The 12,616-nt window shown below is 39.0% G+C and overlaps 1 pseudogene; it reads right to left on the bottom strand.

Moving 5' to 3' along the window:
* LOC128520470 (Fc receptor-like protein 5) overlaps positions 1–12,616 on the bottom strand; it is a 57,533-nt pseudogene that overhangs the window by 17,873 nt on the left and 27,044 nt on the right.

Raw genomic sequence — 12,616 nt, forward strand, 5'->3', positions numbered from 1 at the left:
TTATTAAAGTGTACACAACTTTTTTTGAACTCATTATGATCAGATTATGCTATTCCTACACAGATCTATTATAGGGATCAGCTGTGATTGAAGCAGTCTGATTAGGATGACGTCATGCAGCAGAGTCACATATCTGTAAGTTCTGTCTGTGTGCATGAAGCTTCAACACAACTGGTGCTGATTTCACTATTTCACCGTTTAAAACTACAAGAACCTGTAAAAACTACAACATCCACTATGACGTGTAGCCTATTTTGTGGCTTTCAGTGTGACGTCACACACTTTCTTTGGCGCAGTCTTAATCCTCGCTGAGAAAACAAGAGTTCATGTCCTACTCTGTACTAGGAATATTTTCAGTCCTAAATGAACTTTGAAAAAAATCACACCTAATAAGTTGTATTTATTCTTTACTTATCAAATGAATTGATTAACATTGAACAGTAGGGGCTTTGGTATGCACCAGTGGGAGGTTTCTCTCCTGATCCTGCAGTCCTGAGTCTTAATAAAATGGCAGAGTTGGGTCAGGAAGGGCAACTAGAATAAAACCTGTGCCAAGGTCTGTGCGGTTCTGACGGTCCGCTGTGGCGACCCCTCGATGGGCGAGGCCGAAATACTAACATCATCAACTTTAAAATTGGAAAGTAAAAATTAAAGTACACAAAGAAAAATGAGCTTTGAAATAATTATAAAAAGACTGTCCTACATCTGCTACATTTAAAATAAATTCTGAAACTTGTAATAACTTTACACACACAAGTAATAACAGACACTCACCTGATACAGAGAGTGTAACAGGAGCACTGATCTGTAAGAGCTGAGAGTCACGTATCACCCTGCAGGTGTATGTACCACTGGCAGTGTGTGTAACTGATCTGATGCTGAAGTCCTGTGTTGTGCGTTGTTGCAGTGGTTTATCATTCTTATACCAGCTGTATGTCCACTTAGTGCTGACTCCTCCCTTTATGTCACACCTGAAAGTCACTCTCTCTCCTGTGAACACGTGTGTATCAGGGGTTATAGTCACCACTGGAGTCTCTGTAACAAAGACAAAAAGAGGAAGAAATGTTTTTAAAATACTGTTTCTGTAAATGAATTCATTTTCAAATCTATTATTTAACCCTCGTGTTATCACGGTCCAGTCCACTTATCATCTCCTTCTCCAGCTCCAGCCTGACTCCCGTCCAGATTTTCTTTTTCTCCCTTTTCCAGCTGCTTTTCCCCCCAAACACCTGTTTCCATTCAGTTATTTCAGCGGTAAAAGGACACTGAATATGTCCTCGCTGGAGCATTTTCTCACCTCGTGTTCCTGTTAGAACGTCCGGTTGCTGATCTACATTTGAGATTCTGATCAAAGAGACTTTGCTCATCGGCTCACATTTTTATTTATTTATTTTTTGCAATAAGAAACTCTTCAGCACTCTCAGATCTGTGTTCCTGGTGGTTTTGAAATTATTTAACCTTTCTTTCTAAGCTGTAATTCTCATGTGGCATTGTCTTCTGCTCTCTGAGTGGTCAGCCCTGTCAAAACCACTCACATTCTCCATCTCGACTAGTAATTACCAGACTCCTCGCTCCCACTTTTTATCCTCGACACCAAACACCTTTATATTCGTATCGCTTTAGCGCCGTCAGTCCACAGCATCTCTATTGGTTTGGGGTCTGATTTCTGACTTGGCCACTCCATCCAAAAGGCAGATTTTGTTTTCTGAAGCCATTCTGTTGTGGACTTGCTCTGGTGTTTTGGGTCATTGTTGCTTCACCCAACTTCTAGAATTTTAGCTGACCTACAGACATTCTCACATTATCCTGAAGATTTTTTTCATCTTCCCCTCAATGACTGCAAGCTGGCCACGCCCTGATGTTTCCTCCACCATACTTTACAGTTGTGATGATGTTTTCATGATGATTTGCAGTAGTCTTTGTACACCAGATGTAGTGCTGTGTTCTTTCCAAATAGTTCAATCTTAGTTTCATCAGTGCACAAAACATTTTGCCAATACCGCTGTGGAGTGTCAATGTGCTCTTTTACAAACTTCAGGCCTGCAGCAATGTTATTTTTAGTAAAAGTGACTTCCTTCGACTCATGAACACAGATGTTCGCCAGTTCTAATGAAGCCCTCAAATCTTTGGCTATCACTCAGGGTTGTTTCTTTACTTCACCAAGTCTTTATTGTGCTTTAGTGGTGGTTTTGACCGGGCATCCACTGCTTGGTAGACTAGCCACAGTCCCAAAGTGTCTCTGTTTGTAGATTATTTGCCTACGTAAAGAGCTAACATAAGCGGATTCTAAATGGTTAAAACCCGTGCCAAGTTCTGTGCGGATCTGATGGTCCGCAGTGACGACCCCTTGATGGGCGAGGCTGAAATACTAACAAGAACTTTAAAATTGGAAAGTGAAAACTAAAAGTACTCAAAAAAAATTAGCTTTGAAATAATTATAAAAAGACTGTCCTACATCTGCTACATTTAAAATAAAATCTGAAACTTGTAATAACTTTACACACACAAGTAATAACACACACTCACCTGATACAGAGAGTGTAACAGGAGCACTGATCTGTACGACCTGAGAGTCACGTATCACCCTGCAGGTGTATGTACCACTGGCAGTGTGTGTACCACTGGCAGTGTGTGTAACTGATCTGATGCTGAAGTCCTGTGTTGTGCGTTGTTGCAGTGGTTTATCATTCTTATACCAGCTGTATGTCCACTTAGTGCTGACTCCTCCCTTTATGTCACACCTGAAAGTCACTCTCTCTCCTGTGAACACGTGTGTATCAGGGGTTATAGTCACCACTGGAGTCTCTGTAACAAAGACAAAAAGAGGAAGAAATGTTTTTAAAATACTGTTTCTGTAAATGAATTCATTTTCAACTCTATTATCGTCTCCTCCTCCAGCTCCAGCCTGACCTTCGTACAGATTTTCTTTTTTTTCCAATGATTTTTCCAGCTGCTGTTTCCATTCAGTTATTTCAGCGGTAAAAGGACACGACTCTGTCCTTGTTGGAGCATTTTCTCTCCTCGTGTTCCTGTTAGAACGTCCAGTTGCTGATCTACATTTGAGATTCTGAACAGAGAGACTTTGCTCATCGTTTGCAGCGTTTCTTTCACGCTTTCTTTGTCTTCCAAAAGGCGGATTTTGTTTTCTGAAGCCATTCTGTTGTGGACTTGCTCTGGTGTTTTGGGTCATTGTTGCTTCACTCAACTTCTAGAATGTTTTTTAAACACTTGGTGATTAAGGAGGCTCTTAACAGCACTTAACAGCGCGTTTTGCGTTTTCATGTGGACAAGGATCTTTTTAAAACGTTGGTCGTGTGAACAAAATTGTTTTTAAAAACAAAGAAGAAAAACTCAGTTTTTAAAAATTTGACATCCGTACACGTGTGTGTGTGTGTGTGTGTCATGCGCATGAGTTACAGTCGTCCTATACAATAACCCCGCCCCCTCTCCTGTCTCACACACACAGGATTATTTTTTTTTTGAAGGTGTAAAGTGCAGGTTAATTGGTTTTATCGTTACTTTAAATCTTCTATTAGTCATTTTTATATTAATATTTTTGGGTTGTTGAACAAATCACTGGAGTTTCCATTATTTCTTTCATGGTGAAATTCGCTCTGAAACTAAACACCGTCCGGGATTCACCTCGTCTAGATTTAAAGGCGCAGAGACTTTATTTCACTCTGAGACTCATTACTTTAGGTGCGGTTACGGGTTTTGGCCACATGATGGCAGTGTTGGGAAAAGGAGACAGATTTACTCAAGTGGAGTGGTTTACTTTATATTGTATATTTGTGCCAAAGGTGTGTAAGACTCACTTTGTCCCCGACTTACAAACAAATCAGTACAGAAACACTTTCTAAACACTGAACACACGACAAACATCCAGTGAACCAGTGAATGGGAGCAAATAACACACCACTTCATGACACAAACTCCAACATCTACATCACAGTGTTTAAATTCCTCACGTCCTACACCATCAGTAAATCTCCACCCACAAGGTCATGTGTACCAGCACCTACATTATAACAACACACACACACACACACACACACTGACCTGATACAGAGAGTGTAACAGGATCACTGATCTGTGAGAGCTGAGAGTCTCTTCTCCTCCCTCTGCAGGTGTATTTACCCCCGTCAGAGTGTCTAACTGATCTGATGCTGAAGTCCTGTGTTGTGTCTCGTAGCTGTGTGTTATCATTCTTATACCAGCTGTATGTCCACTTAGTGTCTCCTCCTGTCTGTATGTTACACCTGAAAGTCACTCTCTCTCCTCTGTACACCTGTGTATCAGGATTTATAATCACCACAGGTTTAATCTCTGTAAGGAAACAAAACACACAAACACTACTGTTTATATTTAGAATTTAATGTCTAAAGCTATGAGATAATTATTTTATTTTTATTTTTAGGATAAATTTTTAAAACATTGAAATGCATTAACATTTAACAGAGAATTCATGTTTCCATTCTGAGTGTAGATACAGTAAATCTGTTCACATGTAAATGATTAAACTCTGTCACACTACAATCACTACTGATGAAGTAAATGTAGATCACAATTTTAAATACAGACTCAACACTAAATAATCATCTTACTGTACTGACAATTCACATCTTGTTAGGTTTAAGAGAAAGAGTCTAAATTGTTACGTTTTATACAAAAAGCTTCCAGCAGTCACCAGCTGTTTGATGTATAAACATCTGGATACGAGCTGTAGGAAGTGTTACTACATAAGGAGTCAGGAAGCACAATGAGGGGTGTTTAATGCTCAGAGAGGGAATGAGAATGTTTATATCATATTATAAAATATAATACACAGGTGTGTGTGTGTGTGTGTGTGTGTGTGTGTGTGTGTGTGTGTGTGTTTAGCATGAGGGTTATAGAATTACAAAGCACCGCCCTCATCTCCTCTACTCACACCACATCTCTGTTATGTTAATTCCAGCACACACACACACCTCTAGTCAGGTTCTCCAAACGTCCCAGCAGGAGCGTCTCTGTACATCAGGACTGTTGTGATCACACTGACTGGCACATGTTCAGGGAGACTGTAACTAACGGTGATTCACTAACTTGGAGGAGAACATGACATCAGTGACTATCAACATCAGCAAGTACATCAGTGACATCACTGTCTCCAAGACCAACAGCGCACGATGTAACCAGAAGCCGTGGATGACTGCAGAGGTCCATGTGCTGCTGAAACCCCAAGACAAAGCAACAGAAAAGCTCATCTCCTTCCTCACATCACTGCCTGGTTTGGGAACTGCACTGTCTCAGACCACAAGACCCTGCAGCAGACAGTGAGGACAGCTAGGCTCATCTGTGTCTCTCTTCCCTCCATCACAGACATTTACAACACACACTGCATCAGCAAGGCCACCAGCATTGTGGTGTGTGTGTTTACATTCACGCTTTATCATTCTGCATCTGGAAATCGGTGATCAAACACTCAGGACCACAGAACCAGTTTCTTCCCACAAGACATCAGGCTTTTCAACACCCAGGAAATGGAGGGGGGGTGCACACACACACACACACACACACACACACACACACACACACACACACACACACACACACACAATACCGCCACTTCAACATCCCTTTGTCCCTTATTTCCATTTTACAGAGTTGGCAACCCTAACACACACACACACACTCTCTCTCTCTCTCTCTCACACACACACACACACACACCTGTTGTCAGCTGATAACTCCTCCTACACACTCCCTCTCTAATCTCTAGAGTCTCTTCCACTCAGTGTTTCAGTATAAAATCTCGCCCCTGGTCCTCTTCACTCATTCACACTCAGACTCTCCACTCGAGCATGGTGATGTTTCTGAAGCAGTAACTTTATGAAGACCATTAAACAGCCTCTTAGCAGCTTATTAAAAGAGTTTTACAGGTTTTTGTGACATTTTCCACTAAATCTAAACTAGTGTTGTTCCACTTGATCTCCAGCTCAGCTCACACCGGCCCTGCTCAGCCGTGCTCACACTGTCTCTCTTTAACTTTAATACAATCATCTACAGGAAACACTTCTCTGTGTCTAACTGTGTAAATGTTACTGTATTGTGATGCTGATCACATGGTGTTTATATGTTCAGTGTTGTACAGAATCACATGAGAGAAAGTCTCTTACTCACCAGTAACGTCTAACTGGAGTTCATTACTGTCGTGTGTCAAGTAGACTGGGTCTCCTCTTCCAGCTCTGCACTGATATCCACCTCTATTAGATTCACTAACTGATGTGATGATGTAGGAGTTTGTTTCAGTCTCAGTGCTCTGTGTGGGTGTGATCCAGTAAAACTTCCATCCAGTGGACTGTGTATTCAGTCTACAGGTCAGAGTCACTGAGGTTTCTGTCAGGACGTCTCCTTCAGGACTTGATGTGATCACAGGTTTAGGTTTTTCTGTTATAGATTAAATACAGTATCAGAATGTGAAGTAGTCTTTACTACACAAATCACCTCTACAGTAAAACACTATTACTCTCTCAGTGACGACACTAAACACATCAGGACTAATGTCACATTGTTTATCAATTTTCAGTTATTCAAATGATGAGAATAAAAATCTGTAGAGATATTAGATGTAAAACATTAGTAATATCAAAGTGAGGGTGAGAGAATAACTGTGATGCAACTTTCAAATCTCTCTATCAATTTATCATAATTGGTGTATTTATTTATTTGTTTGTGTTTGTTTGTTTTTAATCATGTAAACTCCTGACAGTAAAATCAGTTTGACTATTAGATGAAGAGGAATTGGTTCTCATTAATGTCTGTTATTTCCTGACAGTGTAAATAAAAGCTGAGGAGAAATGTGTCACACAGATCAGAATAGATAATGAATTGTGCTGATTCTCTACACATCAGATGATTTGGTGACTTTAAGACAGAAAAGTGAATAAACAGAAATAAGGAGCTGTACAATCAGAATAATGAGACTCGGTTTATCTCACAATAAAACCTGGAAGAAAATCAGAAACTAGTGATAAATGTTACATGTATAAGTAATAACACACACACACACACACACACACACACACACACACTCACCTAATACAGAGAGTGATGGAGGATTACTCTTTACTGAGAGCTGAGAGTCACTTCTCTTCCCTCTGCAGGTGTATTTACCCCCGTCATCAGATACGACTGTAATCCTCTGTGTTGTGTGTGATGGAGAGACTGGGCTATTGTTCATAAACCACTCATATGTCCACTCAGTGTCTCCTCCTCCCTTTATATCACACCTGAGAGTCACACTCTCTCCTCTGTAAACCGGTAGTTTAGTCTCTACATTCACTACAGGTTTAGGACTCGCTGTAAGAAAAAAAAAAAAAAAATTCAAAAACTATTATTTAAATGAGTAACATATTTAAACCTGAATCTATAATTTCTGTGAACACATTGAGAGTGTAGATACAGTAAATCTGCTGACATGTACACACGTGGACAAAATTGTTGGTACCCTTCAGTCAATGAAAGAAAAACTCACAATGGTCACAGAAATAACTTTAATCCGACAAAAGTAATAATAAATATGTTAACCAATGAAAGTCAGACATTGCTTTTTAACCATGCTTCAACGGAATTATTAAAAAGAATAAACTCATGGAACAGGCCTGGACAAAAATGATGGTACTCCTAGAAAAGACTGAAAATAATGTGACCAAAGGGACATGTGGATTCAAGGTGCGTCCACTAATTAGCATCACAGGTGTCTACAATCTTGTAATCAGTCAGTGGGCCTATAATATATATATATATATATATATATGTTTTTGCTCCCATTTTTAATGAGCTAAACTCAAAGATCTGAAACATTTTCTACATAAACAAAATAACCATATCCCTCAAATATTGTTCACAAATCTGTCAAAATCCATTACGATGAAGAACTGGAGTCATATCGAGACCCCAATGAGGACGACGAGCATGCAGATAAGCTTCCCTGAGACTGTTTCTAACAGTTTGTGCAGAAATTGTTTGGTTATGCACTCCGATTGTTTCAGCAGCTGTCCGAGTGGCTGGTCTCAGACTAACATGGAGGCGAACATGCTGAATGTGGAGGTCCTAGGCTGGTGTGGTTACACGTCGTTTGCGGTTGTGAGGCTGGTAGGATGTACTGTCGAATCCTCTGAAACACCTTTGGAGACGGCTTATGGTAGAGAAATGAACATTCAATTCACGAGCAACAGATCTGGTGGACATTCCTTCTGTCAGCATGCCAATTGCACGCTCCCTCAAAACTTGTGGCATCTGTGGCATTGTGCTGTGTGATTCAACTGAACCTTTCAAAGTGGCCTTTTACAGGTGGACAGTCTAAGGCACATCTGTGCAATAATCATGCTGTCTAATCAGCATCTTGATATGGCACACCTGTGAGGTGGGATGGATTATTTCGGCAAAAGTGTTGCGTTTATATTTTTTGTTCATATATATATACTGAATATATATATATATATATATATATATATATATATATATATATATATATATATACTGTATAGGGCTCCAGGTTGTCACTGTGTTGTTTGGTGACATGGTGTGTACCACCACACTCAGCATGGACCAGAGGAAGCCAAGGAAAGAGTCGTCTCAGGAGATTCGAAAGACAATTATAGACAAGCATGTTAAAGGAAAAGGCTATAAGACCATCTCCAAGCAGTGAGATGTTCCTGTGACTACAGCTGTACATATTATTCAGAAATTTAAAATCCATGGGACTGTACACAACCTCCCTGGACGCGGCCGCAGGAGGAAAATTGAAGACAAATCAAAGAGACGGATAATCTGAATGGCAACAAAAGCTAAAAAACTCTGTCACATACAATCACTACTGATGAAGTAAAATTCACTTCTACACTATTAACTCATGACTGAATTACAGTGTGTCTGTCCTGTTCATCTTTATAAACACTGAGTGTCAGCAAGGGAACAGAAACTAAAGCTAGAAGAGACACAATCATGATAGAAATAATCCTGGGATCTCTGCCTCGGGTCTGTGTGTGTGGAGTTTGTATCTTCTCCCTGTGCTTGGTGGGTTTCCTCAGAGTACTCCAGGTTTCCTTCCACAGTGTGTGTGTGTGTGTGTGTGTGTGTGTGTGTGTGTGCTCTGCAATGGATTGGCCCCCTGTCCAGTACCCCACCTCATACTGTAGTACACACACACTAACTGTAGAATTGTGTGAGAATGTAAATATCCCACGTCTACATGAGCAGTGTGTCTGAATGAAGCCATGAGGAACATTTATATAATAGTGATGTGTGTCCTGCAGTAACAGGAGGTAGAAAATCTGTGTATTCCTGAGATAATTAACTCTCCTGCTCAGTGAGATGAGGAAGCAGAGCTCATTTAGTTTAAAACTCAAACGCAGGTATTTATGTGGGAAAGTTACATTTACATTACATTTACTGTTACATTTAAAAACATCTTAATTCATCTTAATTTATTAGAAAATGCCATTACACAATAGAGGATTGAAAATTTTATAATTTTATAATGTTTATTTTGCAGTTTTAAAGATGACTTTAACAGAATGCTTTAGAGATGAGAATCACCGTCACCACCCGATACGATATTATCACCATATCTAAGTGCCAATTCCATCACAACTGCAATTCTATAAGTAGCACGATTTTATAAACCAGATTCGATATTATATTTCTCCTGGTTTTGATACAATAAATCTTTTTTTTAAGTTTAATGATTGTATGCAGCCGATTCCTAATAACATCAGTTTTCTTACTTAAAAACTAAGTGCAGAATTTAAACAGTACAAACTAACAGGGTAAAAAAATGTGTAAGGAGTACAGAGTGCGCCACCTGTAGGATAAAAAAAAAAAAACTACTAAACTTACAATTATTTTTTTCTTGTTTCTGGTCCGAATGAACATTATAGTCACACAAAGTTTCACATATTTTTAGGTGTTTTCTCATCAAATACTCACTAATAAGAGCATTTTAAAAATTTATAACACATCTTTTAAATTTGAAATGAACCAAAATTTATACAACTATGTATTATTATATATATAATAATATGTACCATCACACACTCTGTTAATGCTCCAGCTGGTGTGTAACTTTGTAAGTTTGTAACTGTGCAAATTTAATCATACACAAAACAGTGCATCAGAGGCATTTGGCCACGCCCACTCACACAGACAGCAGATGAAAAGAATACATATTAATAATAATAATAATAATAATCGCTGCACTACTACTACTACTAATAATAATAATAATGAACAGAGAAAAGTACAGTTAAAGAAAAATCATTATTAATACAAAAAAAGGAGAGAAGAAAAGGAAAAGTAAAAATCCGGAATATAAAGTGATTGTGCTGAAGTGATGACTCTCTCGCTCCCTCGATTCTCATAATCATGTTTACACTCACATGTATTTCCTTCTCTGGATAGAACCATATCACCGCCCACACTGCTTAATGATGGTGTACAGTTAAAACCAGATATTTATATACAACTCAGAAAAAAAAAACACAAACTTTTTTTTTTCTTTACTGTCAAACATTAAATCAGAGTAAACTTTTTCTGTTTTAGATCAATAAATATAAACACATTGTTTGCATTTGTTAAATGTCAGAATCGAGCGAGGGAGAATTTTATGGATATTAATTTAAAGCCTCAGAACACCATCCCATCTGTGAAGTGTGAAGGTGGTAGTATAATGTGGTGGGGTTGCTTTGCTGCAGAAGGGACTGATGGACTTCACAAAATAGATCATCATGAGAAAAGACAATTATGTGGATATATCTGAAGACATCAGTCAGGAAGTTAAAGCTTGGGCGCGAATACGTCTTCCAAATGGACAATGACCCCAAGCATACCTCCAGATTAGTTAAAAAGTGGCTTAAGGACAAGAAAGTCAAGTTATTGGAAGGACAAGTGAGAGCAAGAAGACCTCCAAACCTGACCCAGTTACACCAGTTCTGTCAAGAGCAGTGGGCCAAAATTCCAGTAAACTATTGTAGAGAGCTTGTGGAAGGATACCTGAAACGACTGGCCCAAGTGAAACAGTATCGGGGCAATTCTACCAAATACTAAGGGGAGTGTATGTATACTTCTGACTTTGATGTAAGTGATAAATCGCTCGATTCGGACCTTAAACAAATGCAAAGAAATATGTTAATATTTATTGATCTAAAACAAAAAAAGGTTACTCTGATTAAAAGTGTTTTTTTTCTGAAGTGTATGTAAATATCTGGTTTCAACTGTATTTGTGTGCAGCTTTTGTGTGTGATTGATGTCTCCATGCAGCTGTAAATGTGTGTTAATTACAATGAGATTACACTTACATTATTTCTCTTCACATGGAGAAAGCAAACGGGTGGAGTTTCGTCTCGGTGCGCTCCGGCCGCAGTATACCTGTGTATGTGAGAGAGTGAGGGCAGGACATATGTCCCATTCCTCCAATGTCTATAGGTCGGCGTTTATCCGTTAATGGGACGATATGAGCTCATTATCATATTGTTAAAACCTCCATAATAGTCAGTGACATGGTTTTAATTTAGCTTCATGTTCATATTGAGGGCGCAGTTTCATTATCAGTTATTTGGGGCTCGGTGGAACATTGTTAAAATCATTAACGGCTGGTTTATATACATTGTTTCAGGATGGACATTGTGATGAGCGTATGAGCAACAGTCACATCGCAGGATCGGGGTATGTGCAATGCAGGCAGTGTTTCCCACACAGAGTATACTGACGGCCACCCCACTATGTTTTGCATGGTCCCTTTTTAAAAATCTGTCAATCTGCCATCAGAGATCGATTAACTAGTAGCAGACAGTTCACTCTCGGCCATGCAGAATAAACAGGTACAGGAGTGGTAGCACAGGAGCGGTGTACTGAAATGCAGTAAAAAGTAACAGCTGCTGTAGACTGCAGAGAAACAGTGCACGGCATGCTCTATGAAAAATAAATAAATAAATAAAAACACAGGAGGATTAATCCCGTAATCAACCCGTAACCGAGCAAAAGTCAACCCAAAACCTCGAGCGAACGTGGAGAAAAACTAAATTAGAAGTTTTTAGAATTGCGTATAAAGACAGTATGTCCAGCTATAGACAGGCTCTAAAAGCTGCTCGGGTCGAGGATCTGAGCAAACTGATAGTAAGAAACCAAAACACTCCCAGGTTCTTATTTAATACAGTGGCTAGACTAATAAAACCTAAAATATCTGCAGAGAGTACTCCGTCACAGTATAGAAGTGAAGACTTTATGAATTTCTTCAATGAAAAACAGACACTTTCACTTTGCACGTTTCATCTCCCCTTTGTTCAAAATGCTGCCGATACGAGCGACTTTGTTTTAGCCATAATATACTCAGATCAAAGAGGGACAACCTTAGCAGACAGAATGTAAAATCAGTATCCCAGAAAAATCTAATAATTATTCAACACTGGACACAAACAGCAAAAAAGCATGATGATTACTATTATTTTAAAAACCTGAAGCACTTCGTGTGGATTCAGGAGACGAATCATTATTTCGGGAAAAGATTTTTACACGTATATAAGAATATTTACGTGAAAATATTGAATTTTTTTTTGTTTTTTCATTTAAGCCCTTTCTG

The sequence above is a fragment of the Clarias gariepinus genome, chromosome 1 (assembly GCF_024256425.1).
Source record: "Clarias gariepinus isolate MV-2021 ecotype Netherlands chromosome 1, CGAR_prim_01v2, whole genome shotgun sequence".
Taxonomy (NCBI): Eukaryota; Metazoa; Chordata; class Actinopteri; order Siluriformes; family Clariidae; genus Clarias; species Clarias gariepinus.